This window comes from Mobula birostris, chromosome 7, assembly GCF_030028105.1.
Source record: "Mobula birostris isolate sMobBir1 chromosome 7, sMobBir1.hap1, whole genome shotgun sequence".
NCBI lineage: Eukaryota > Metazoa > Chordata > Chondrichthyes > Myliobatiformes > Myliobatidae > Mobula > Mobula birostris.
Window position 1 is genome coordinate 182,811,307 of NC_092376.1, and position 25,210 is coordinate 182,836,516.

Consider the following 25,210-nt stretch of genomic DNA (forward strand, 5'->3'; position numbering starts at 1 on the left):
TGTCCTTAGGGTTTACTCCCAAAGCCTTTCCCATCAGTGGGTATGGCCGCAAGGCAGCGGAGGTTTGAAATCAGAGTTTCCCTCTTTTAGATGGACTGCTTTCCCAGGCTGATGAGCTCCATCTACCTGAAGTCCTGGTTTTAAGGTGCCAGGACCCGCCTTCGCCCCTTCTCCTGTCAGTAGAAACAGTTCCGCCAGGCTTAGAGGCTAAGGAGAAGGCCAGGAGTTGGACTTAGTTGTCAGAGGCTATCTGAGGCGCATACTGTGAGGAGCACTTTTAGGTAGTGGGAGCTTGTCCCCACTACCACTCCTTGGCTTGACAACCTTGGAACCAAAATTAAGGGGGCACTCGGATTTGAACCGGGGACCTCTTGATCTGCAGTCAAATGCTCTGCCGCTGAGCTATACCCCCAGTCGATAGGAATCATAATTTCCACATGCACTTTAACTGGACCTTACAATATTTGATAGATTTCATGCATATGACAATACACTTTTGACTAGGTCACCTTGCCTGCCATTACACATTTGTGAAACTGTTTCCCATACTTCTGTCCGGCACCAAGGATGAAAGAGTTGTACATGTCTCAAGTGGCATATAATGACGTGAACATTGATTTCTCCTTCCAGTAAAATATTTTTTTCTATTCCCCATTCTTCTTTTTCTTTTCCCCACTCTGGCCTCTTACTTCTCTTTACCTGTCTATCACCTCCCCCTGGTACTCCTCCTTCTTCCCTTTTCCCAGTGTTTCACCCTCTTCTCCTAGCATATTCCTTATTCTCCAGTCCTTTACCTTTTCCAGGTGATACCACCCAGTCATGCAGGGAAATGTAGTATGGACATATGGTCGATGTTTAGAGATTTCTTGCAGGATGTTAGGGATAAATTTGTACCAGTGAGGAAGATAAAGAATGGTAGGGTGAAGGAACCATGGGTGACAAGTGAGGTGGAAAATCTAGTCAGGTGGAAAAAGGCAGCATACATGAGGTTTAGGAAGCAAGGATCAGATGGGTCTGTTGAGGAACATAGGGAAGCAAGAAAGGAGCTTAAGAAGGGGCTGAGAAGAGCAAGAAGTGGGCATGAGAAGGCCTTGGTGAGTAGGGTAAAGGAAAACCCCAAGGCATTCTTCAATTATGTGAAGAACAAAAGGATGACAGGAGTGAAGGTAGGACCGATTAGAGATAAAGGTGGGAAGATGTATCTGGAGGCTGTGGAAGTGAGTGAGGTCCTCAATGAATACTTCTCTTTGGTCTTCACCAATGAGAGGGAACTTGATGATGGTGAGGACAATATGAGTGAGGTTGATATTCTGGAGCATGTTGATATTAAGGGAGAGGAGGTGTTGGAGTTATTAAAATACATTAGGACGGATAAGTCCCCGGGCCCTGATGGAATATTCTCCAGGCTGCTCCACGAGGCGAGGGAAGAGATTGCTGAGCCATTGGCTAGGATCTTTATGTCCTCGTTGTCCACGGGAATGGTACCAGAGGATTGGAGGGAGGCGAATGTTGTCTCCTTGTTCGAAAAAGGCAGTAGGGATAGTCCGGGTAATTATAGACCAGTGAGCCTTACGTCTGTGGTGGGAAAGCTGTTGGAAAAGATTCTTAGAAATAGGATCTCTGGGCATTTAGAGAATCATGGTCTGATCAGGGACAGTCAGCATGGCTTTGTGAAGGGCAGATCGTGTCTAACAAGCCTGATAGAGTTCTTTGAGGAGGTGACCAGGCATACAGATGAGGGTAGTGCAGTGGATGTCATCTATATGGATTTTAGTAAGGTACTTGACAAAGTTCCACACGGTAGGCTTATTCAGAAAGTCAGAAGGCATGAGGTCCAGGGAAGTTTGGCCAGGTGGATTCAGAATTGGCTTGGCTGCAGAAGGCAGAGGGTGGTGGTGGAGGGAGTACATTCAGATTGGAGGCTTGTGACTAGTGGTGTCCCACAAGGATCTGTTCTGGGACCTCTACTTTTTGTGATTTTTATTTACGACCTGGATATGGGGGTAGAAGGGTGGGTTGGGAAGTTTGCAGATGACACAAAGGTTGGTGGTGTTGTAGATAGTGTAGAGGATTGTCATAGATTGCAGAGAGACATTGATGGGATGCAGAAGTGGGCTGAGAAATGGTAGATGGAGTTCAACCAGGAGAAGTGTGAGGTGGTATACTTTGGAAGGACAATCTCCAAGGCAGAGTACAAAGTAAATGGCAGGATACTTGGTAGTGTGGAGGAGCAGAGGGATCTGCGGGTACATGTCCACAGATCCCTGAAAGTTGCCTCACAGGTGGATAGGGTAGTTAAGAAAGCTTATGGGGTGTTAGCTTTCATAAGTCGAGGGATAGAGTTTAAGAGTCGCGATGTAATGATGCAGCTCTATAAAACTGTAGTTAGGCCACACTTGGAGTACTGTGTCCAGTCTGGTCGTCTCACTATAGGAAGGATGTGGAAGCATTGGAAAGGGTACAGAGGAGATTTACCAGGATGCTGCCTGGTTTTGAAAGTATGCATTATGATCAGAGATTAAGGGAGCTAGGGCTTTACTCTTTGGAGAGAAGGAGGATGAGAGGAGACATGATAGAGGTGTACAAGATAATAAGAGGAATAGATAGAGTGGATAGCCAGCGCCTCTTCCACAGGGCACCACTGCTCAATACAAGGGGACATGGCTTTAAGGTAAGGGGTGGGAAGTTCAAGGGGGATATTAGAGGAAGGATTTTTACTCAGAGAGTGGTTGGTGCATGGAATGCACTGCCTGAGTCAGTAGTGGAGGCAGATACACTAGTGAAGTTTAAGAGACTACTACGCAGGTTTATGGAGGAATTTAAGTTGGGGGCTTATATGGGAGGCAGGGTTTGAGGGTCGGCACAACATTGTGGGCCGAAGGGCCTGTACTGTGCTGTACTATTCTATGTTCTATGTTCTATGTTTATTTACTTCATCTCCATCCCCCACCCACTTGGCTTCACCTATCACCTCCTAGCCTGTCCTGCTTCTCCTACCAACTTTTTATTCTTGCATCTTCCCTCTTTCTTTCCAGTGCCGATGAAGGATCTTGGCCTGAAACATCAACTGTTTACTCTTTTCCATAGATGCTGCCTGATCTGCTGAGTACCCCAAGCATTTTGTATGCGTTGCTCTGGATTTCCATCATCTCCAGAATCTATTGTCTTTACTATTTTCCACTTCGTTCGGACACCTCCAAGACTACCTATCCACTAAGCTGCAGGGAGACCCACGTGCTAATATTTGAACTAATTTGCTTTTAGAAGGTTATTCCTGATTATAATATGTACTTAAAATTCATCTGGCATCACACAGGAATTTCGTGCTTTCATTTAAGTTGTGGTGTCACCCCCATTTGCACATTGCATTAAAGAAGAGAATGCATGCTCATTTAGTGCCTTATCAAACATGTCTAAAAGCATTTCATATTCCACAAACCACAAAATTGCTGTAATTACATGCCAGCTACTTGTCCATATAACAGGTTTCAGCAAACAAGCATTAGAAGAATGACCAATTGGTATGGTTGTAGTTGGATCCTTTACAGTAACAGAAATTATACTTGTATTGCATCCTTAATGGGAGGCACAGTAGTGTAGTGGTTAGCACAACGCTTTACAATACAGGCGACCTGGGTTCAATTCCGGTTGCTGCCTGAAAGGAATTTGTACAGTATGTTCTCCCCGTGAATGCGTGGGTTTCCTCCCACAGTTCAAAGACATATCAGTTGATAGGTTGATTGGTCATTGTAATTGTCCCGTGATTAGGCTGGCATTAAAATTGGGGGATTTCTGGCAGCAGGGCTCAAAGGGCTGGAAGGGTCTACTCTATGCTGTATCTCAATGAAAAAAAACATGCAGTAAAATATCTTATTACACTTCATTCAAGCAATAACAGACAGAATTCAACACAAACCACAGAGAATTAGGTCACTTTTGAATTGTGGGTTACATGCAAAAGTACGTAAATCATCTGAACTCTGCCATATCATACATGTGTGCCTTGCTTAAAGTAAAAACAAAGTTAGACTTCCATTTTAGGCTCCCTTGTTTTCCTTTCAAGTAGCTTTTATATTTTGGAGTTGCAAAGTATACCAGAGGGAATACTCACCAGTCCTCATCAAGTGATCAGAAGTGGAAAGGATGAGCAATTTCAATTTCCTGGGTGTCAACATCTCTGTAAATCAATCCTGAGCCCAGGATATGGATGTAATTACAAAGAAAGCACAACAGCAGATATATTTCATTTGGAGTTTGAGCAGAATTATTGTATGTCACCAAGGACATTTGCAAATTTCTACAGATGTACTCTGGAAAACATTCTAACTGGTTGCATTAGCGTCTTGTATTGAGGGGCCACTGCACAGGACCAAGAAAAAGCTGCAGAACGTTTTAAACTCAACCACCCATCATGGGCACTAGCCTCCCCAGCATTTAGGACACCTTCAAAAGCCAGGAGGAGTAGATGGCGGCGTGACACAGTGCGCGCGGCCGCTCCGAAATGATATCGTATTTGTGAAGTAGGATGCCGTGCACAATCCTGATTTGATGGAGACAGACGTGAGAAGCATGGAGGAATATCTGGAGAAACTTCTGAAATGCCCGCTTCGCTGCCGCTGTTACTGTGCAATCGAGAATCTCTGGAGGGGAAGGCCCCAGATCCTTGGCTTTGCCTATTGCCTGTTGCCTGTTGCTGGGGGCCAGGGTTGAAGCACTCGGCAGAGGTGGTGCTCGGTGCTCGGTGTCGGAGGGTTGGTCGGAGGCTCGAAGTTTTCGGACGGACTCAAGAGTCAGCTGTGGTCGGGTGCTTCCAGGGTGCTGCATCGGCAAGTTTGCGGCGCTGGAAGCACATGGCGGGAAGAGAGTTTTTCTTCCTTCTACCGAATGCGTGAGATGATGGGACTTTCGAGAGACCTTGAGACTTTGTTTTACCTTGCCCATGGTCTGTTCTTTATCAAATTACGGTATTGCTTTGCTCTGTTGTAACTATAATTATGTGCTTTTTGTCAGCTTTTCAGTCTTGGTCTGTCTTGTGTTTCTGTGATATCATTCTGGAGGAACATTGTATCATTTCTTAATGCATGCATTACTAAATGACAACAAAAGAGGACTGCGTGTACTCATAATCTAATCTAATAATCTAATGAAAAAGGTGGCATCCATCATAAAGGACCCCAGTCACCTAGGACACGCCCTCTTCACACTGCTACTATCAAGCGAGGAAGACACACACGCAACCTTTCAGTAACAGCCTTGTCCCCTCTTTCCCTCCACCATTAGATGTACACTTTCCCTCCCCATGTGCACTGCCTCACTCTATCTTCTCCTCTCTTTTTGCACTAATCATTTAATTTACAGGAATAAAAGGATCCTTTTCTGGTTGGCTGCCAGTGACGAGTGGTGTTCCGCAGGGGTCGATGTTAGGACCACTTCTTTTTATGCTGTATATAAACGACTTAGATGATGGAACAGATGGTTTTGTTGCCAAGTTTGCAGATGATATGAAGATTTGTGGAGGGGCAGGTAGTGTTGAGGAAACAGGTAGGATGCAGAAGGACTTAGACAGATTAGGAGAATGGGCAAGAAAGTGGCAAATGAAATACAATGTTGGAAAGTGCATGGTCATGCGCTTTGGAAGTAGAAATAAATGTGCAGACTATTTTCTAAATGGGGAGAAAATCCAGGAATCTGAGATGCAGAGGGATTTGGGAGTCCTTGTGCAGAACACCCTGAGGGTTAACCTGCAGGTTGAGTTGGTGGTGAGGAAGGCAAATGGCATGTTAGCATTCATTTTAGGAGATCTAGAATACAAGAGCAAGGATGTGACACTGAGGCTTTATAAGGCACTGGTGAGGCCTCACCTTGAGTATTGTGAACAGTTTTGGACCCTTCATCTTAGAAAAAATATGCTGACATTGGAGAGGGTCCACAGGAGGTTCACAAGGATGATTCCAGGAATGAAAGTGATATCACACGAGGAACGTTTGATGGCTCTGGGTCTGTATTCACTAGAGTTCAAAGGGATGCTGGGGGATCTCATTGAAACCTTTTGTATGCTGAAAGGCCTAGACAGAGTAGATGTGGAAAGGACATTTCCCATGGTGGGAGAGTTTAGGACAAGAGAGCAAAGCCTCAGGATAGAGGGGCGCCCTTTCAAAACAGCAGAAAAATTTCTTTAGCCGAAGGGTGGTGAATTTGTGGAAATGTTGCCACATGCAGCTGTGGAGCCCAGGTCTTTGAGTGTTTTGAAGGCAGAGATTGATAGGTTCTTGATTGGACATGGCATCAAAGGTTGTCGGAGAAGGCCTGGGACTGGGGTTGAGGAGGAGATAGAAAAAAGGATCAGCCACGATTGAAAGGCGGAGCTGACTTGATGGGCCAAATGGCCTAATTCTGCTCCTATGTCTTATAGTTTTTATATATATGTATGTATGTGTATATATAGTATATATTGTACTTCTGATTGCAATTTATATTTTTTATTATTTTGTATTGCAATGTACTGCTGCCACAAAGAAGCAAATTTCATGACATATGCCTGTGATATTAAATCTGATTCTGATTCCTGAGCGGTGGGGGCTCTTGATGATGAATGCTGCATTCATGAGGCTTCATTCTTGATGGTGGGGAGGCTAGTGCCCATGAGGGAGATAGCTGAGTTTATAAACCTCGGCAGCTTTTTCCAATTCTGTGCAGTGGTCCTTCCGTACCAGACGGTGATGCAACCGGTTAGAATGCTCTCCAAGGTACACCTATAAAAATTTGCTGGACTCTTTTTGTAATATAACAAATCTGTTCAAGCTCCTAATGAAATATAGGGACCGTTACGCCTTCCCTGTAATCGCATCAATTATGTCCAGGATAGATCTTCAGAGATGATTTATCAGCCCTCATCAGCAGGTCTCTTTCTCCTATTCAGTCCATGCCATCTGCCCGTCACCCATGTATTCCTCCCAATGGGTCTCCTCTGCCTTTCCAACTCCCTCTCTCTTATCCATGCTCCACCTTCCACTCCGATCAGATTCCATCATCCGTAGCCCTTTGCCACCTCCACTGGTCAGTTCTCAGCTTCCTTCCGCTGTCTCCTTCTCCATCTGCGTATCCCCCACCCTGATCTTTCTTTTAGTTTTTATTCATTTTAGCAGAAAATGGGGTTGGGGGTGGTGGGTGGAAGATGTGCTTGGTGGTGGGATCCCGTTGGAGATGGCAGAAGTTCCAGAGAATTATTTGCTGGACACAGAGGCTGGTGGGGTGGAACGTGAGGACAAGAGGAACCCTATCCCTGGTGAGGGCCAGGAGGGTAGGATGAAGGCAGTCATGTGCGAAATGGAAGAGCATTGAGGGCAGTGTTGATGGTGAAGGAAGGGAAGTCCCTTCCTTTGAAAAAGGAGGACATCTCCTTCGTTCTAGAATGAAAAGCCTCAGCCTGAGAGAAGATGCAGCAGAACTGAGAGAAGGGAATGGCATCTCTTGTTATTTAATTTACTTCTCTTTTTAATATATATGTACCTTTTATTATAATTTATAGGTTTTATTATTTTGTATTGTACTGTACTGTTACTGAAAAATAACAAATTTCATGACATATGACAGTGATTAAACCTGATTTCGATTCTCCTCCTTGCCGGTAGCAATGAGAAGAGGGTATGCCCTGGATAATGGGGATCTTTAATGATGGAAGCAGCCTCTTTGAGCAAATCAGAGCACCTGAGAGAATGCACACGGTTACAGGGAGATCTTTCGCATTGATTGCAATGGAAGTGAAGATCAAACATGCATGGTCTAAACATGCTGCATGCGGTGGCAGCTTTAAATGCTGAACCACTGTGGCACCAGTATTGTACCTTGACAGTGACCCTTTGATTGTCAACACGAGGAATTCTGTACAGATGCTGGAAATTCAAGCAACGCACAGATTGTTAAGCTTATTTGTTTAATATTTATTCAACATTATATTTCAAATACAGTGCCGTGCAAAAGTCTTTGTCACTCTAGGAAGGGAAAATCATTCTGCATACTCCTCAATGTGCAGTTTGCCTTTTCTAAAAGCTCACTTCTGTAAAGTGCTATAGGGCTATTAAAAGAAAAGCTTCTCACCATCTTTTATTTTATTTATTTAACTTATTTATTAACATACAGCATAGAAAAGGCCCTTCCAGCCCTTTGATCCACACTGCTCAGCAACCCCAGCCTCCTCCATTTAACCGAAGCTCTATCATAGGACAATTTACAAGGACCAATTAACTGATCGCTGGTACATCTTTGGACTGTGGGAGGAAATCGGAGCACCTGGAGGAAACCTATGTCATAGTCATAGTCATACTTTATTGATCCCGGGGGAAATTGGTTTTCGTTACAGTTGCACCATAAATAATTAAATAGTAATAAAACCATAAATAATTAAATAGTAATATGTAAATTATGCCAGGAAATAAGTCCAGGACCGGCCTATTGGCTCAGGGTGTCTGACCCTCCAAGGGAGGAGTTGTAAAGTTTGATGGCCACAGGCAGGAATGACTTCCTATGACGCTCTGTGCTGCATCTCGGTGGAATGAGTCTCTGGCTGAATGTATTCCTGTGCCCAACCAGTACATTATGTAGTGGATGGGAGACTTTGACCAAGATGGCATGCAACTTGGACAGCATCCTCCTTTCAGACACCACCGTCTGTGATCAAGTGAAGTACGTACGAACTCCTTACGGGCAGCGGCAGGAATTGAACCTGTGTCACTGGCACTATAAAGCGTTCTTCTAACCACTGCACCACTATGCCACCGTATCTGAATGGTTTCCTCCCCCGGCTGTTAATCAGACTCACCATTTATCTTGCACCCAACCCCTCTAATGATTTCCTCATCGCTGCATTGCACTGTAAACACTTTAAGGGATTTTTATAATGTTGTTTACATCATACGTTTGTAAATACATGCCACCATTAATGTATTTACGCACAATTTATTCCTAGTCCTTTAACTTGTAACTTTATATTTTATATATAATTCTTTATTCTTGACATTCATTTGTTGCATGTCGCATATTTAAGTTCAATTCAAGTACATTTATTATCAAAGAATGTAAAAATTATACAACCTTGAGATTTGCTTGCTCACAGGTAGCCAAAAAGCAAGAAACACAAAAGAACCCAATTAATGAAAAATAAGAATAAAAATAAAAGACCAACACTCAATATGCAAGAGAAAGAAAAAAATATATAAAAATCATACAAAAAATTGAAGTGAACAGCAGTATTTCAAGCAAAAGTTGAATCCTCAGCTCTGATCCCTGGAGCAGCCCAGAGTAGGCCCAAAGCCTCGCTTTTCGGTTCATCATATTAGCAAGTGCGGAGCACAACAGCCAAGGCAGTCTTCCTAGCCTCAGTGCCATTGAGATGACCATTGCGGAGAATGAGTGACATCAATTTTTGTCTCGGATCTCGACACCCTGTCTTTTCAGTCTATCAGCATTTAAATTGACCCAACAATGGACAGTGAAAGGCTCCAGTGCCCTGGAGAGAGGAGTGAAGGTCACAGAGAGCCAGCATTTAGCAAATTATACCTCGCACTTGGATCTAACTACAGTGAAAAGCTCCAGGCCTAGACCATGTCACCCAGCGACTTGCTCTGGGACCAGACTTTGTTGCCCAGCCTGAAGCCACTCTCAAACTCTTCAAATCAGCTTGGCAGCCAAAGTGATCCAGCCTTGCTCCCTGGCCAGTTGAACGAGCACTGAAACTTCTCTTGCCAGGCCCCAACTTATTCCTTCAGTGCCCAAAGTGATCCAACCTTTCTCCCAGGTCATCTGTGTGGATATCAGAACTCCATATGCAATGCTTCTGCAACTCATCATCTCTCCTCACCATCGCTCACCCCTCCACCGCTTGTATTAATAATTTAACACAATTTACCTCAGAAAAAGTATTTTTAGTGCTGGTTTTAGTCGGATTACTTAGCTTTTTGACTACCGGAAGCTGTCGCACATACTCAGTAGCGCCCCCTTAACTGGAAATGCTGCTATATTTATGTGCCTAAGACTTTTGCACAGTACTGTGCCTGAATCTTGCCAGAACTCAAGGGCCTGAGCTATAAGGAGGTGTTGGTCAGGCTAGGATTCTATTCCTTAGAGTGTGGAGGATTGAGTGGAGATCATATAGAGATGGATAAATCATGAGGGCATGGATATGGTGAATGCACATAGTCTTTTTCCCAAGGTTGGAGAACCAAGAACGAGAGGGTGTAGGTTTAGAATAAAAGGGGGAAAGATTTAAAGGATACCTGAGTGGCACCTTCCTTATATTGAGGTGTCAGAATTTTCAGATACGGCACAAGTGCAGAGAGAGAGAAATTGAAGCGGGTAGACAGTTCACTGACCTTAATGAGAACTATTGCGGAATTTAAAGGAAAAGGAAAGCAATAAATGCTATGCCAAAGGGCCAACACTGCAGCTGAAAGAAAACACTAAGTACTAAATGAATACTGCTCCTTTACAGCATCAACTGAAATAGCAGTCCTCTTTCCTGGACAAGAATAAGGATAAGCAGGGAGCATAAATGTTGCTGTGCTTTTGGTCAAGTCTCAACAAGACTAGAATGAAAAGAAGGGAGTTAAATACCGCCACAATGAAATAGCAATTAGCTGGAAAATGCATACTCATGAGCACAATTGCCGAACCTGTTTTTTGCAATCCGCCTAGACCCAGCAGCAAAGTCCATGATCGTGACAGAGGTTGGTGCACTTAGGGGACAAGCTGCCAGAAAAAGAACTTGAAGCAGGTAGGCTAACAATGTAAAATGAACACTTGTACTGGTACATGGATAGGAAAGATTTAGAGGGCTAAAGGCCAAATACAGACCAAAGGGCTAGCTTAGATGGATATTTTAATTGGGATGGAGGAGTTGGGTCAAAAGGCTTATTTCCATGCTGTATAATTTCATGATTCAATGATTCCATGACTTTATGTCCTTATCAGAGATCAAATGGAATTCTAATTTATTTACTATCCTGGGATTTAATGAAGAGCCACTACCAGTGGCCACGAATGTTGCAAAACTCTTCAATGGAGGAAATCTGCTGCCTTTACTTGGTCTGGTGTGTGTCCGAATTCTGACCCCGTTACAAAGTGTGCCACCATTGAGCATGCTCAGAAATGATGCAGGAAGCCTCTCTATTCAGGGATGCTTATTAAGAATTGACAGTGCCCAGAATCCCAACAGTCCCATCAGAAAACAAAATGGATATAAAAGAACAGGGTTTGTATGAAGAGTGTTGTGAATAGAACAAAGAGTGAATTTTCTTTGAAGAGTCCATACACAAAACAATTTGAAGAATGAACACAAGAGATTCTGCAAATGCTGGAAATTCAGAGTAACACACACAAAATGCTGTGGGAATTCAGCAGGACAGGCAGCGTCTATGGAAAGGAATAAACAGTCGACGTTTCGGACCAAGACCCGTCATAGGGACAGGATTGAGATACGCACTGTTTCAGGATACTGGAATGGTGCCAACTCTCTGGTTACTTTGTCATGGAGTTTTGAACGATGCTGCAGTATACTGCCTGGAGGAGAAGCAAGGGAGCATTCTCACCAATGTGAACCTCTCAATCTTCTTCATCAATACAGATCATCTTTCCAGTGCCACACTTGTGGTAGCTCATAAAGTTTTCATTAAATTCCTTCATTGTATTCAAGCAATAAATTCATTGGCAGAGAAGCATTTTATTGTGTATCAACACAAGAGATTTTGCAGATGTTAGAAATTCAGAGTAACATGTGCAAATTGCTGGAGGAACTCAGTAGATGAGGCAGCATCTAAGGAGGGGAATAAACAGTTGACGTTTCAGCCCAAGATCCTTCATCAAGACTGGAAAGGGAGGAAGCAGAAGCCAGAATAATAAGGTAAGGTCAGAGGACTTAGTATAAACAAGAAGGTAATAGGTGAAGCAGGTGAGGGGGAAGGTAGGTGGGTGGGGGAGGTTAGAAGAAATGAGAAACTAGGAGGTGATAATTAGAAAAGGCCAGGAGCTGAAGAATCTGATTGGAGAAGAACATAAGAGAAAGAGAAGGAGGGGGGGTGCAAGGAGGAGGTGACAGGCAGGTGAGGAGAAGACAAGAGGTAGAAGGGAGAGCCAGAGTGGGGAATGGAAGAAGAGGGAAGGGGGAGTGAGAAAAATTACAAGGAGTTGGAGAAATTTTTAGATTAGATTATGAGGACCCGCAGTCCTCTTTTATTGTCATTTAGTAATGCATGCATTAAGAAATGATACAATATTCCTCTGGTGTGATATCACAGAAACATAGGACAGACCAAGACTGAAAAACTGACAAAAACCACATAATTATAACATATAGTTGCAACAGTGCAAGCAATACCACAACTTGATGAAGAACTGGCCATGGACATGGTAAAAAAAAGTTCAAAGTCTCTCGAAAGTCCCACATCTCACGCAGACGGGAGAAGGAAGAAAACTCTCCCTGCCATGCCCAACCGCAGTCCGACTCTGAGTCGTCCGAAAACTTCGAGCCTCCGACCAGCCGTACGACACCGAGCACCGAGCACCATCTCTGCCAAGTGCTTCGACCCCAGCCCTGGCCGCCAGCAGCAGGCAAAGCCGAGGATTTTGGGGCCTTCCCTCCAGAGATTCTCGATCGCACAGTAGCAATGGCAGCGAAGCAGGCATTTCAGAAGTTTCTCCAGATGTTCCTCCGTGCTTCTCAAGGCTGTCTCCATCAAATCAGAATTGTGCACGATACTCTATTTAACAAATACGATATAATTTCACCGGAGAGGCTGCGCACACTGCATCACGCCACCATCTTCTCCTTCCGCCTTGCAATTGATGTTCATGCCATCAGATTGGAGGCTACCAAGTCAGAATTTGAGGAGTTGTTCCTCCAACCAAGGACAGCCTCATCATGGCGGTAGATCGACAATTTGAAGGATGTTTCCATTGGCAATCTCACGACAAAGACTGGGCCTGGATTGGACTTGAATGATGAAGATTGCTAAATTTGTTGCTTTGTCCTGGTGATAGATTTGATCATAAAGAAGAGCAATTTCTGCAACTTCCTTTCAGCAGTGATTTCTTTTTTTTTCATTATGGTTTGTGTTTGAATAGTCGTGCATAATTAATTAGAAGGCACATGACTGGACAACCTCCTTTATTAATCCCTTCTCCAATAAATCTCTCTGAGTTTATCACATTGGCTGCTTCAAAGTTGGCAGAGCACAGAGAGAGCAAAAATGGAAAACTGTGCAGAGTTATTTAAAAATGAATTCTGGAAGCCTCGAGGGACAGCAAGTCAAATTTCTGGAATATGCCATACTAGGGAAAAGATGGATAATAAATATTGCCTTCGAGTGATAATGGCATGTGTTATGTTAGCCACAGGCACCTGCATCTTCCCTCTGAAAATGTTTTTAATTACCTACAAGCAAAATGATTGCTTTTTTTTCTTCTGGCTCATTAGCATTTTGACGTATCTGTCACTGTCTGAAGCTGTTTTGAACTGAAATCTCCTTTGTGTGATCAAGGTTAGTTAGTCAATGCCTCCTGAATATTGGGAAACATATTGAGCATGAGGTCAAGTATTTGCCAGGTGATATCATCAGATTTCAACAATGGTTTTACTTTCTATTATTTGTAACTATGTTGTTAAGCTTAGTCCGTCATGCAAACCAGCCTCTCCTCCATGGACTCCGTCAACACTTCCCTCTGCCTGCCAAAAGTATCCAGCATAATCAAAGACCACTCATATCGCTTCGTTTGGACAAAGGATATAAAATCTTGAAAGCACCTACCAGTGAATTCAAGGCCTACTTCTATCTTGCTGTTATCAAATTGTTGATCGTATGCTCATTGGTCAAATGTAACGTTGCAACAGCACCAGCTGTTAGATGGGTGTTCAGTTCCTGCTGTTGTCTGTTGGGAGTTTATACATTCTCTCCATGACCTCGTGGGTCTTCTCCAGGAGTTCCAGTTTCCTCCCATATTGCAGAGACGTGCGGGTAGGGTTAGCGAGCTGCAGGAATGCTATGTTGGTTCCAGAAATGTGATGACACTTGCAGACTGCCGCCAACAAATTCATTACTGTTTTACAGTAATTTGACGGAAACAATGCATTTAAAAAAAAAGATCTTAGTTAGCGATACAGTACAGAGTAGGCCCTTCACGCCCTTCGAGCCATGCCAGCCCTGTAATTCCCACAACCCTGATTACTCCTTTTCCTATCCCCCGGCTTCACCTATCACCTTCTAGCTTTCCTCCTTTCCCTCCTCACCTTTTTATTCAGGTGTCTTCCCTCTTCTTTTCCCGTCGTGAAGAAGAATCTCAGTCCAAAAGATTGGATGTTTATTCACTTCCGTAGATGCTGCCTGACCTGTTGTGTTCTTCCAGCATTCTATGTGCGTTACTTTAGTATATACTGCATTCTGTTTTTCGTTTTGTTATCTCAGCCTACATATGTACAGAATGATATGTCTGGATGGCAGGTAAACAAAGGCTTTTCACTGTATCTCAGTACATGTGACAATCATAACCCAATTACCAATCACACGACCAGGATTTTCACCTGACTTACTCTGAATTGAGTGACGTACTTGTCAATAAGAATTTGTTTTTTTTGTTACGCTCTTGTTGGCATGGTTATTAAGAATGAAATTATCCTCAATCAAACAAGTTTTAGATTTACTTAGAGTGCATCTCTTTTGGAATATTCAAATAAATGTGGCACTTTAATACTTAAACCTATTTGGAAAGCATTAAGGCTACCATTTAATCTGAAAACAGATGATTGTTATGAACATGTGTTTATGAAGGATACTTATATGAATGAAACATTAACAATCTGGTTAAGTTATTCCCCTAGTTTCAAGGAACCTGCTGGATAATGGAAGACAGAAAATTTACGTTCAAATAAGAAATTTATTAAGGTCAATTTGGGACCACATTCTAACTTTCTGAAATGAACTAGTGAACCACTCAATTTTGAGATGGAAAATAACTCTGGACTTACCAGACATTCCATCATTAAGTATATTTTTAATATACACTGAGTGTACACTTTATAAGGTACACCTGTACACTTGCTCATTAAGGCAAACATCTAATCAGCCGATCATGTGGTAGCAACTCAACGTATAAAAGCATGCAGACATGGTCAAGATGTTTAATTGTTGTTCAGGCCAAATATCATAATGGCGAAGAAATGTGATTTAAGTGACTTTTACTGTGGAATTATTTTTGGTGCCAGATGGGGTGGTATGAGTATCTCAGAAACTGCTGATCTCATAGGATTTTTATGCACAACTGTTCCTAGAGCTTACAGAGAATGGTGTGACAAATAAAAAAAATCCAATGAGTGACAGTTTTGTGGGCAAAAATGCACTTTTAATTAGAGAAGTTGGAAGAGAATGGACATAATTGTTCAAGCTGACGGGAATAAACAATCGTTACAACAGGGGTGTTCAGAAGAGCATCTCTGAGTGCACAACACATCGAACCTTGGAATGGATAGGCTACAACTGCAGAAGAGCACACTGGGTTCCAAAGCTGTACCAAATAAAGTGGCCACTGAGTGCATATAAAAGCAAACAATTTATACAAATAATCACCATAAAACCATAAGACATAGGGGCAGAATTAGTCCATTCTGCCCATCCAGTCTACTCCACATTTTATCATAGCTGATTTACTATCCCTCTTCTCAACCCTATTCTCCTGCCTTCTCTCTGTAACCCTTGAGGCCTTGACTAATAAACCTCCACTTTAAATATTCCTAATGACTTGGCCTCCATGGCTGTGACAATGAATTCCACAGATTCACCACCCTCTTGCTGAAGAATTTCCTCTTCATCTCTGTTCTAAACGGATGTCCTTCTATTCTGCCCTCTGGTCCGAGACTCCCCTGCTATAGGAAACATTGTCTCCATATCCACTCTATCCAGGTCCTTTAATATTCAATAGGTTTCAATGAGATCCCACTTCATTCCTCCGAACTCCAACAAGTACATCTCAGAGCTATCAAATGTTCCTCATGTATTAATCCAGTCATTCCCAGAATCATTCTCGTGAACCTCCTCTGGACCTTCTCCAATCTTTTCTTGGATTAGCGTCCCAAAACTGCTCCAATATGCCATGTCATCTGTCGTGTCTGTCAACAACTAACAGTGGCAAAAGCACAAAAGAAACAGACGTGTAACAGGTCTCTCGCTCGCTCAGCAAGTCGGAATAGAAATCACTAAAAGGAAATGTGCCCAGCATTGGTAATCGCTTACTTCTCTCTTGAAGTAGAGAAGGAAAGAAAATCTATTCGGACTAGACATGCAACTTGTGAATCTGTACTAATCAACAAAGTCAAGTGGACAGAACAGCAGCTTTACCTCCAACTAAGCTTTCTGTAGCTCAGAGTACACCTGCAGATCAGAAAAATCAATACTTATTCCACAGACACTGGTACTGTTCGGAAGGTTAATAAGTAACTCTCACCAGTATGAGAACAAGATAGAAAATGCAAATGAATTCTGCAAAGAAACCACACAAAATGCTAGAGGAACTCAGCAGACCAGGCAGCATCTATGGAAAAGAATAAACAGTTGATGTTTTGTTCTAGGATCCTTCTTCAGGACAGGAAAGGAAGGGGAGAAGTCAAGCATTTCCCTTCCTTTTCAGTGCTAAAGAAGGGTCTCTGCCCGAAATGTTGACAGATTACTCTTTTCCAAAGGCGCTGCCAGGCCTGCTGAGTTCCTCCAGCATTTTGCGTGTGTTGCTTTCGATTTCCAGCATCTGCAGATTTTTTTTGTGTTTGGATTCTTGTTTGGAGGCTCTTGGATTGAATAGTTTGGGTGTGCTATTTTCCCAGTTGTGGTTCATGTTTAGTATGGGTGTTGTGGAATATTAGGAGCACTTTTGGGACCTTTATCAAGTTTCAAGTTCAAGTTTAAGTTTACTTGTCACTCAGTCATACATGAAAACCCATGAATACAGTCAAATGAACCAATGTTACTCTGGGGTGAAGGTGCTAAACACAGAACCAACAGTCATTACATATAGCACATGCAATATAACCGTAAACAGAGAGTCACAAAAGAAGTAATAATAATGTAGCCCATGTCCCTGAGTGTCTGGTCCTGTCGAATGATAGCGCATGGGATGTTGTCAGCAAGAACAAGCCTGCAACAGTCTAATCCTCATGCACTAGTACAGCAGCTGTCAAACGCAATCCAGCATGTCTTTCTCCGAGTGAACAATGGAGAGCAGCACCGATGGGACGGGACAGCCCCCAGCCCAGCATGGATACTGTACAGTGCAATACATAAAATTACTATCCTATGTGTGCGTAAGACTTTTGCACAATATTGTCTTACAATCTTAAGGTATTGGTTTAATATTGTCATATGTATTGGGGTACATGAAGTCGATCAACACAGATCATTTCAAAACTCAGGCAGAATTCACCTCAGACATTGGAGGTGAATTTGGTTAATTGGCCTATCGAGTAAATCGCAGCTGATTTATTTTCGCTCTCAATCCCATTCTCCTGTCTTCTCACCATAAGCTTTGACGCTCTTACTAATTAAGAACTTCTCAAACTCCGCTTTAAATATACCCAATGACATGGCCTCTATAGATGCTTGTGGCAATGAATTCTACAGCTTGCTGGAAAGCAGCACCCATCAGCCAGGACATGCACCTTCCTTATTCCTGCATCAGGAAGAAGTTACTGGAGCCTAAGGATTCATGCCACCAGTTTTAGGAACAGCAACTACCCACTGACCATAAGGCTCTTGGACCAAAGGGGATAACTTGGAGACTAATGATAAAATAATAATGATCAAAGTCAGCATGATTTCTGTAAAGGGAAATCTTGAGTGACATATCTATTCTTTGAGGAAGTAGCAAGCAGGGTGGACAAAGGAGAGGCAATGGATGCTTGGATTTTCAGAAGGCATTTGGTAACGTTCCACACATGAAGCTGCTGAACAAGATGAAATCCCGTGCCATTACAGGAAAGATACTGGCAGAGACAGAGGAATTGCTTACTGGCAGAAGGAAGCGAGTGGGAATACAGGGGCCCTTTTCTGGTTGGCTGCCAGTGACTAGTAGTGTTCCTCGTTGGTCAGTATTGGGACTGCTACTTTTCAGATTGCTTGTCAATGATTTAGATAAGGAATTGATGGTTTTGTGGCAAATTTTGCAGCTGATATGAAGATAGGTGGAGGGGTAGGTTGTGCTGAGGAAGCAATGCGATTGCAGAAAGATCTAGATAAAATGGAAGAATGGGCAAAAAAGTAGCAGCTGAAATTGTTTTGGGAAATGTATGATAATGCATTTTGGTAAAAGGAACAATAGTGCAGACTATTATCTAAATGAGGAAAATTTAAACATCAGAGGTGCGTAGGGACTTAGGAATCCTCGTGAAAGTCTCCCAGAAGGTTAATTTATAGGTCGAGTCTGTGGTAAAAAAGGCAAGTGCAATATTGGAATTTATTTCAAGGGGAATAAAGTATAAAAACAAGGAGAAAATGCTGAGGAATTATAAGACACTCATCAGGCCACAACAGTTTTGGGCCCCATATCTCAGAAAGGATGTGTTGTCATTGGAGAGAGTCCAGAGGAGGTTCACAAGGATAATTCCAGGGATGAAGGGGTTAACATTTGAGGAGCGTTGGCAGCCTTGGGCCCGTACTCACCGGAACCTAAAGGAATACGGGGGGGATTGAAACTTACCGAATCCTGAAAGGACTAGATGAGGTGGATGTGGAGAGGATTTTCCTATGGTGGGGGTGTCCAGAACTAGAGGGCATGGCCTCAACATTGAGGGAGGACCCTTCAGATCAGAGGTAAGGAGGATTTTTTTTTTAAGAGTAGTGAATCTGTGGAATACTCTGCCACAGACAGCTGTGGAGGCCAAGACCGTGGGTATATTTAAAGTGAAAATTGATAGTTCCCTGATTGGTCAGGGGATCAAGGGCAAGAAAGCAGGTGTGTGGGGTTGAGTGGGATCCAGGATCTGCCATGATAGAATGTCAGAGCAGACTCGATGAGCTGAATGGCCTAATTCGGCTCCTATAGCACATGGTCTTATGATCTTAATTTCACTTGCTCCATTATTGAAACGTTCCCACAACCTGAGGACTCACTTTCAAGGACTCTTCATCTCATGTTCTTGATATTTATTATTTATTTGTTTGTTTGTTTGTTTATTTATTTTCTTTTTGTATTTGCAGTCTGTTGTCTTTTGCACTGTTTGAATGCCCAGGTTGGTGCAGTCTTTCATTGATTCTATTGTGGTTATTAGTCTATTAAGGACTTATTGAGTATGCCTGCAAGAAAATTAATCTCATGGTTGTATATGGTGACATATTTGTACTTTGATAATAAATTTACATTGAACTTTGAACTTCAACATGACAACAATAAATTTCTATTTGATTTTTTAAATCTCATTTCATAAAAATTGTTAAAGTCTTACAGTAATACAGCAGGGAAATGGTTCATTCATGCCAACTCGTCCATGCTGACTGAGATGTCCATCAAAGCCAGTTCCATGAGAATAGAAGTGTGTTCTCTTTTGGCCAATCCCTCCACATACAGTATATCACAAAAACAATTTGTCCAGACATCAGTATTTTACTATTTCTGTGGAGCAAAATTGAGCCATATTTCTTGCAATACAGCAGGAATTACCTCATCAGTTGTAAAACAATTTTGGGAAAACCTGGCATTCGTATGAAAGAAACTGAAAATAGGTGAGTGGTACAATCTGGAGGAAATTGATGAGAGGGACCTCTGTTGGACCGGGTTGACCATGGATATTGCGTCCTAACTGTCTATGTCATATACAAACCAGGGCAGTACAATACGGAGAGCAAGCCGTTGCCAAATTAGCAGGCTCCCCCTCTCTAGGCAGCAGATGAATCCAAAGGAATGGTACAGTTTAACACTAGCAGTGTTGCAGGAGGCACTGTTGAGCTCTATGCAGGACTGCCTTTGGGACTTCAGCTCCGGAATTTTCCTCATGGGTTACTCATGAAGCCTTCCCCATGAATGGGTATAGTCGTAAGACAGTGGAGGCTTGAGGTCAGAGTTTTCCTTCTCCAAGATGAGCTGCCAACCACAGCTGATGAGCCCCATCTGCCCAGAGCGACTGGTTTGGCTTTAAGCTGTCAGTAATCAGCCTGTGCACCCTTCTTCTGAGCAGAAATGGCTTCACTGGGCTTTGCAGTTAAGCCACACGTGAAGACCGGGAGCTGGATGGTTGTCAGAGGCTATCTGAGACTCATGCCATTGGGACCATTTAACAGGTAGTGGGAGCTTGAACCCATTACAACCCCCTGGCTAAGACAACCTTAAGGAATCAAACTGATGAGAAAGTAGAGAGAATAAAAAATATATAAATTAATGTAGGATTGGAGCAAATGGGTGATAAATTGTCGGCATAGACTTGATGGGCCAAGTGGTCCATTTCCGTGCTGTACCTGTCTCTGAACCTAGAGTGCCTTGATGTCTTTCATCTTTGAAGCACATCTAGTGTGAAAGATGCATGACTATTAAACAAGATAAATAGGGAAGAACTGTATTGCCGGTAGGAACCGCTGCATCTCAGGGAACCTAGAGTGAGAGACTGTCAACCTAGAATTGAAATTAAACCTTGAAAATCCTCTTCATCGAGGGTTGTAGGAACATGCTCAGCCTCTGGAAGCTATGGATTCAAATGCAATTAAGGTGTTTAAAAAGACAAGAGCTGCTTGGTAAAATGAAGATGATTGATACCATGATATGAAGCATCGAGGAGAGAATGGCACCTGCTTTCCATAGAATTGCAAATAACAACATAGAATATGAGACGCAGAACGCTCAGCTAAATACAGGCCCTTCAGCCCACACGTTGTTATGCCAACATTTTGACCTACTCCAAGATCAATCTAACACTTCCCTCCCCACACAGCCCTCAATATTTCTTTCATTCATGTGCCTAAGAGTCTCTTAAATGTCCCTAATGTATCTGCATCTACCACCGGCTCTGGCAGCAGGTTCCATGCATCCACCACACTCTGAATTGATAAAACACCATGATACTTTCCTCCAATCACCTTATAATTATTCCTCCTTACTTATTTGCTTATTATTGAGAGACAGTGCGGAATAGGGCTTTCTGTCCCCTCAAGCTGCACCACTCAGCATCTCCTGATTTAACCCCAGCCTAATCATGGGACAATCTACTATGACCAATTAATCTACCAACTGATATGTCTTTGGACTGTGGGAGGAAACCGACACACACAGAGGAAACCCACGTGGTCACGGGTAGAACGTACACATTTTTGTCCTGGGTTAAGGTTTACGGCTTTTTACTCTATCAATGCCTCATATCATCCTGTACACCTCTGCAAACCACATCTCATCTTCCTTCACTCCAAACAAAAGCCCTAGCTCACTCCATCTATCCTCAAGATAATGAAAGTTTCTATTCATTATTGTTAATGTGGGTATCTCCATTTTACTATCTCTGTAAATCACATCCACAACCCTTCCACCGACCACCTCAACCACTCTCCCACTTGTCATTACTAATGCCTGTACCACATACATCTCCACTAATCTTTTTAAAGATGGCGATTGACTGTGGTCTCCATCGAGATTATGGCTCAGACTTACGTAGTTGTATTTTGTCTCTCGGGATAGTTTTTGGGGACAGGGAGGGGAGTTAGAGGTCAGATTCGTCGAACACTTCCACTCTGTCCGCCACAACAGACAGGATCTCCCGGTTGCCACCCACTTCAACTCTGTTTCACATTCCCATTTGGATATGTCCATACATGGCCTCCTCTACTGCCATAATGAGGCTAAACTCAGGTTGGAGGAGCAACACCTCATATACCGTCTAGGTAGTCTCCAGCCTCTTAGTATGAACATAGAATTATCCAACTTCTGGTAATTCCCTCCTCCTCCCTTCCCCTATCCCTATTTCACTCTGTCCCCTCCCCCAGCTGCCTATCACCTCCCTCATGGTTCCGCCTCCTTCTACTACCCATTGTGTTTTCCCCCTATTCCTTCTTCACCTTTGCTGGCTATCACCTTCCTGCTTCCCCTCCCCCACCCCTTTATCTTTCCCCTTACTGGTTTTTCACCTGGAACCTACCAGCCTTCTCCTTCCCACCTTCTTTATAGGGCTTCAGCCCCTTCCCTCTTCAGTCCTGACGAAGGGTTCCGGCCCGAAACTTTGACTGATCATTTCCACGGATGCTGCCTGACCTGCTGAGTTCCTCCGGCGTGTTGTGAGGGTTGCTTTGACCCCAGCATCTGCAGATTATTTTGTGTGTAACTGATACAGACTTGATAGTGGGAAAGAAATTCCCTTGGCAAAATCATACACAGAGCATCATTATCTGTCATTGAATCCCTTGGCACTGGTCATCCTGAAGACGAGAATAAAAATCCCAACTCCTTCCATCAAAGGGGTAATTTTAAATCCACTTAAATTAAATTTGGAATTTGCAATCAGTTGCAATGAGCTCTCTGGGCCTCTTTAGGGCGCAGGAGAGCATTGGGCTGAGGATTTTAGAGCACCTGAATTGGTTGATTGTTCTTTAATCACTGTCTTTAATCGTTTAGAGTTCCTTGTGTTTTTTTCTTAAATGACTCACTCTTTGTTATGCAGTCTCCTGGTGCTTTCTATTTAAGCCTGTTAAGTTTATATTGATAGGCTTATGGATTCCATGTTACTTGAATTAGTAAAGCAGATGTCCGATTAGTGCAAATTGCAGGGTCCTAGTTTAGAGAATGTTACTAGTCATATTGTTGCTCGGCCGAGCCATCGATGTCCTTTTGGAATTATTACGAATAAACTCCTGTCACCGTCTCTGCATTGGAGTCTGTCTTTCCTCCACACTTGGGTTCCAATATTGCCAGTGCACTTCATGACTATCAGTAATGGTGAATATGATATTACAGGAATGTTTTTTTGTTGGATTCACTAAAGAACTTTGGAAAAGATATCACCACAGTAGCACAGCATGGTGCTATTACAGCTCGGCACGTCAGAGTTGGAGCTGTCTGTTTGGAATTTGTATTCTCCCCATGACCATGTAGATTTCCTCTGAGTGCCACAGTTTCCTCTACAGTCCAAATATGTACCAGTTAGTAAGTTAATTGGTGATTGTAAATTGTCCTGTGAGTAGACTAGGTGGGTTGCTTGGCAGTGCAGATTGTTGGTCTGGAAGAGCTGGTTCTGTGCTGTACATCTAAATAAATTAAATAAGTCATCATCGTGGCTACCCCTTGAGGTCAAGGATGATGTTCTTCATTCTATTGATCTACTTATGGGCTCTCAAGTGGCTTATGAGTCCAACCTTGGCTTTAGAAGTTCTTCCGCATTCAGGACAGGTAGTTCCAGATGGCAGATCGAACTTTGGTTGTTGCTGCCTCTCTTTCCATTTTCTTCTCTTTTCTTCTGATTCTGCACATCTGTTGGCTTCAAAAGTTGCTGTTCCTTCTTGGATGATGGCTTGCCAGAGTTTCCTGTCCTTGGCATTGGTTTCCCAATTGTTGATGTCGATGTTACATTTTTTCATGTTGGCTTTTAAGACATCTTTGAATCTCTTCTGTTGTCCGCCTCTTTTACGTTTGCCTTCTTTAAGCTAGGAGTAGAAGATTTGTTTAGGCAGACGTTCATCTTTCACCGAACAACATGACCGCTCCATCTTAGTTGGTTCTTGATGATGTAAGCTTCAATGCTTGTTGTTTTTGCTTCATTTAGCACACTGACATTGGTTCTTCTATCTTCCCAGCTGATATTTAAGATGTTTCAAAGACAGCGTTGATGGAACTTTTCAAGTGCCTTCAGATGTCGTCGGTATGTTGTCCAGGTTTCCCATGCATTCAGAAGCGCTGGGATTACCACTGCTTTGTACAATAACATTTTGGTGTCTGTTCAAATGTCACGATCATGAAAGATTCTTGTTCGGAGACGTCCAAAAGCTGTTCCAGTGCATTTAAGACAATGTTGGATCTCGTCATTAAGGTCGACATTGGAGGGGAGGTGACTTCCAAGATACGGAAGGTGGTCCATGTTTTCCAGGGTTGTTTTGCCAAGTTGAAATGATGGTTCTATCCGATTTGTCTCAATTGGTGACGGTTGATAGATGATCTGAGTCTTCTTGGAATTGATGGTAAGTCCAAGTTTCGTGTATGCACGACTGAAGGCAGTCAGAATCTGTTGTAGGTGGTTTTCTGAAAGAGCTGCAACACTGTTGTCATCTGTGTATTGGAACTCAATGACTTCTCATCAAGATCTGGATAAATGAAGACATACCAGCAGACTTTAGAGACTCAGCAATCATTACCATCTACAAAAGGAAAGGCGATCGATCGGAATGCGGAAACTATCGTGGAATTTTCCTGTTAGCAACAACAGGAAAGATCCTCACCCGCATCATGAACAGCTGGCTCAAGCCTTTAGCCGAGAAGATCCTTCCGGAGACACATGCCAGTTTTAGACCATTACATAGAGCAACCGACATGATCTTCGCAATGTGACAACTACAAGAAAAATGTTGTGAACAACTTCAACCTTTGTACATGGCATTCATCGATCTCACCAAAGCCTTTGACACGGTATCAAGGGTGACTCCTATGGGATGTCCTATCCACCTATGTATGCCCTGAAAAGTACATTCAAATCCTGAGACTCCTCCACGATGCCACAGTCATCATCAGCAACAGTAACTGTGAGCCTTTTCAAGTTAGATCAGGAGTAAAACAGGGATGCGTGATTGCCCCAACTTTGTTCACCATCTTCATTGCGACAATCATCCACATTATCAAGGACGACCTACCCCCAGGAATCAAAATAGTTTACAGAACAGATGGCAGACTTTTCAATCTTGCCTGTCTTAAATCCAAAACGAAGAAATTAAATAAGTACACACTAATGACTCTATATTGTTCTCCAGAACATTGGACTGATCCACTCTGCAAAACTGCAGCCCCTCTTGGTAATGATTCACCACTGCCTTCACAGGGTCAGGAGTTAATTCCGGTTAAGTCCATGTGTTCCTGGAACACAGACTACAGACGACATCTCGCCATACTCCTCTGTCCTTGACCAGTATGTCTACCACAGGTGTAACCCCACCTTCTTGGCGTATCCTTCCTCTCCCAGGGATAAGGTCTTTGCAGCTCCAGTTCATGTTTCTGTCGCGCAGGGTTTTTA

The 25,210-nt window shown here is 43.0% G+C and overlaps 1 non-coding gene across 1 annotated transcript; it reads right to left on the reverse strand.

Moving 5' to 3' along the window:
• Positions 1–340: 340 nt before the first annotated feature.
• Positions 341–412, reverse strand: trnac-gca (transfer RNA cysteine (anticodon GCA)). Its single transcript has one exon. It is a non-coding gene; the product is annotated as a tRNA-Cys (tRNA).
• Positions 413–25,210: the final 24,798 nt, after the last annotated feature.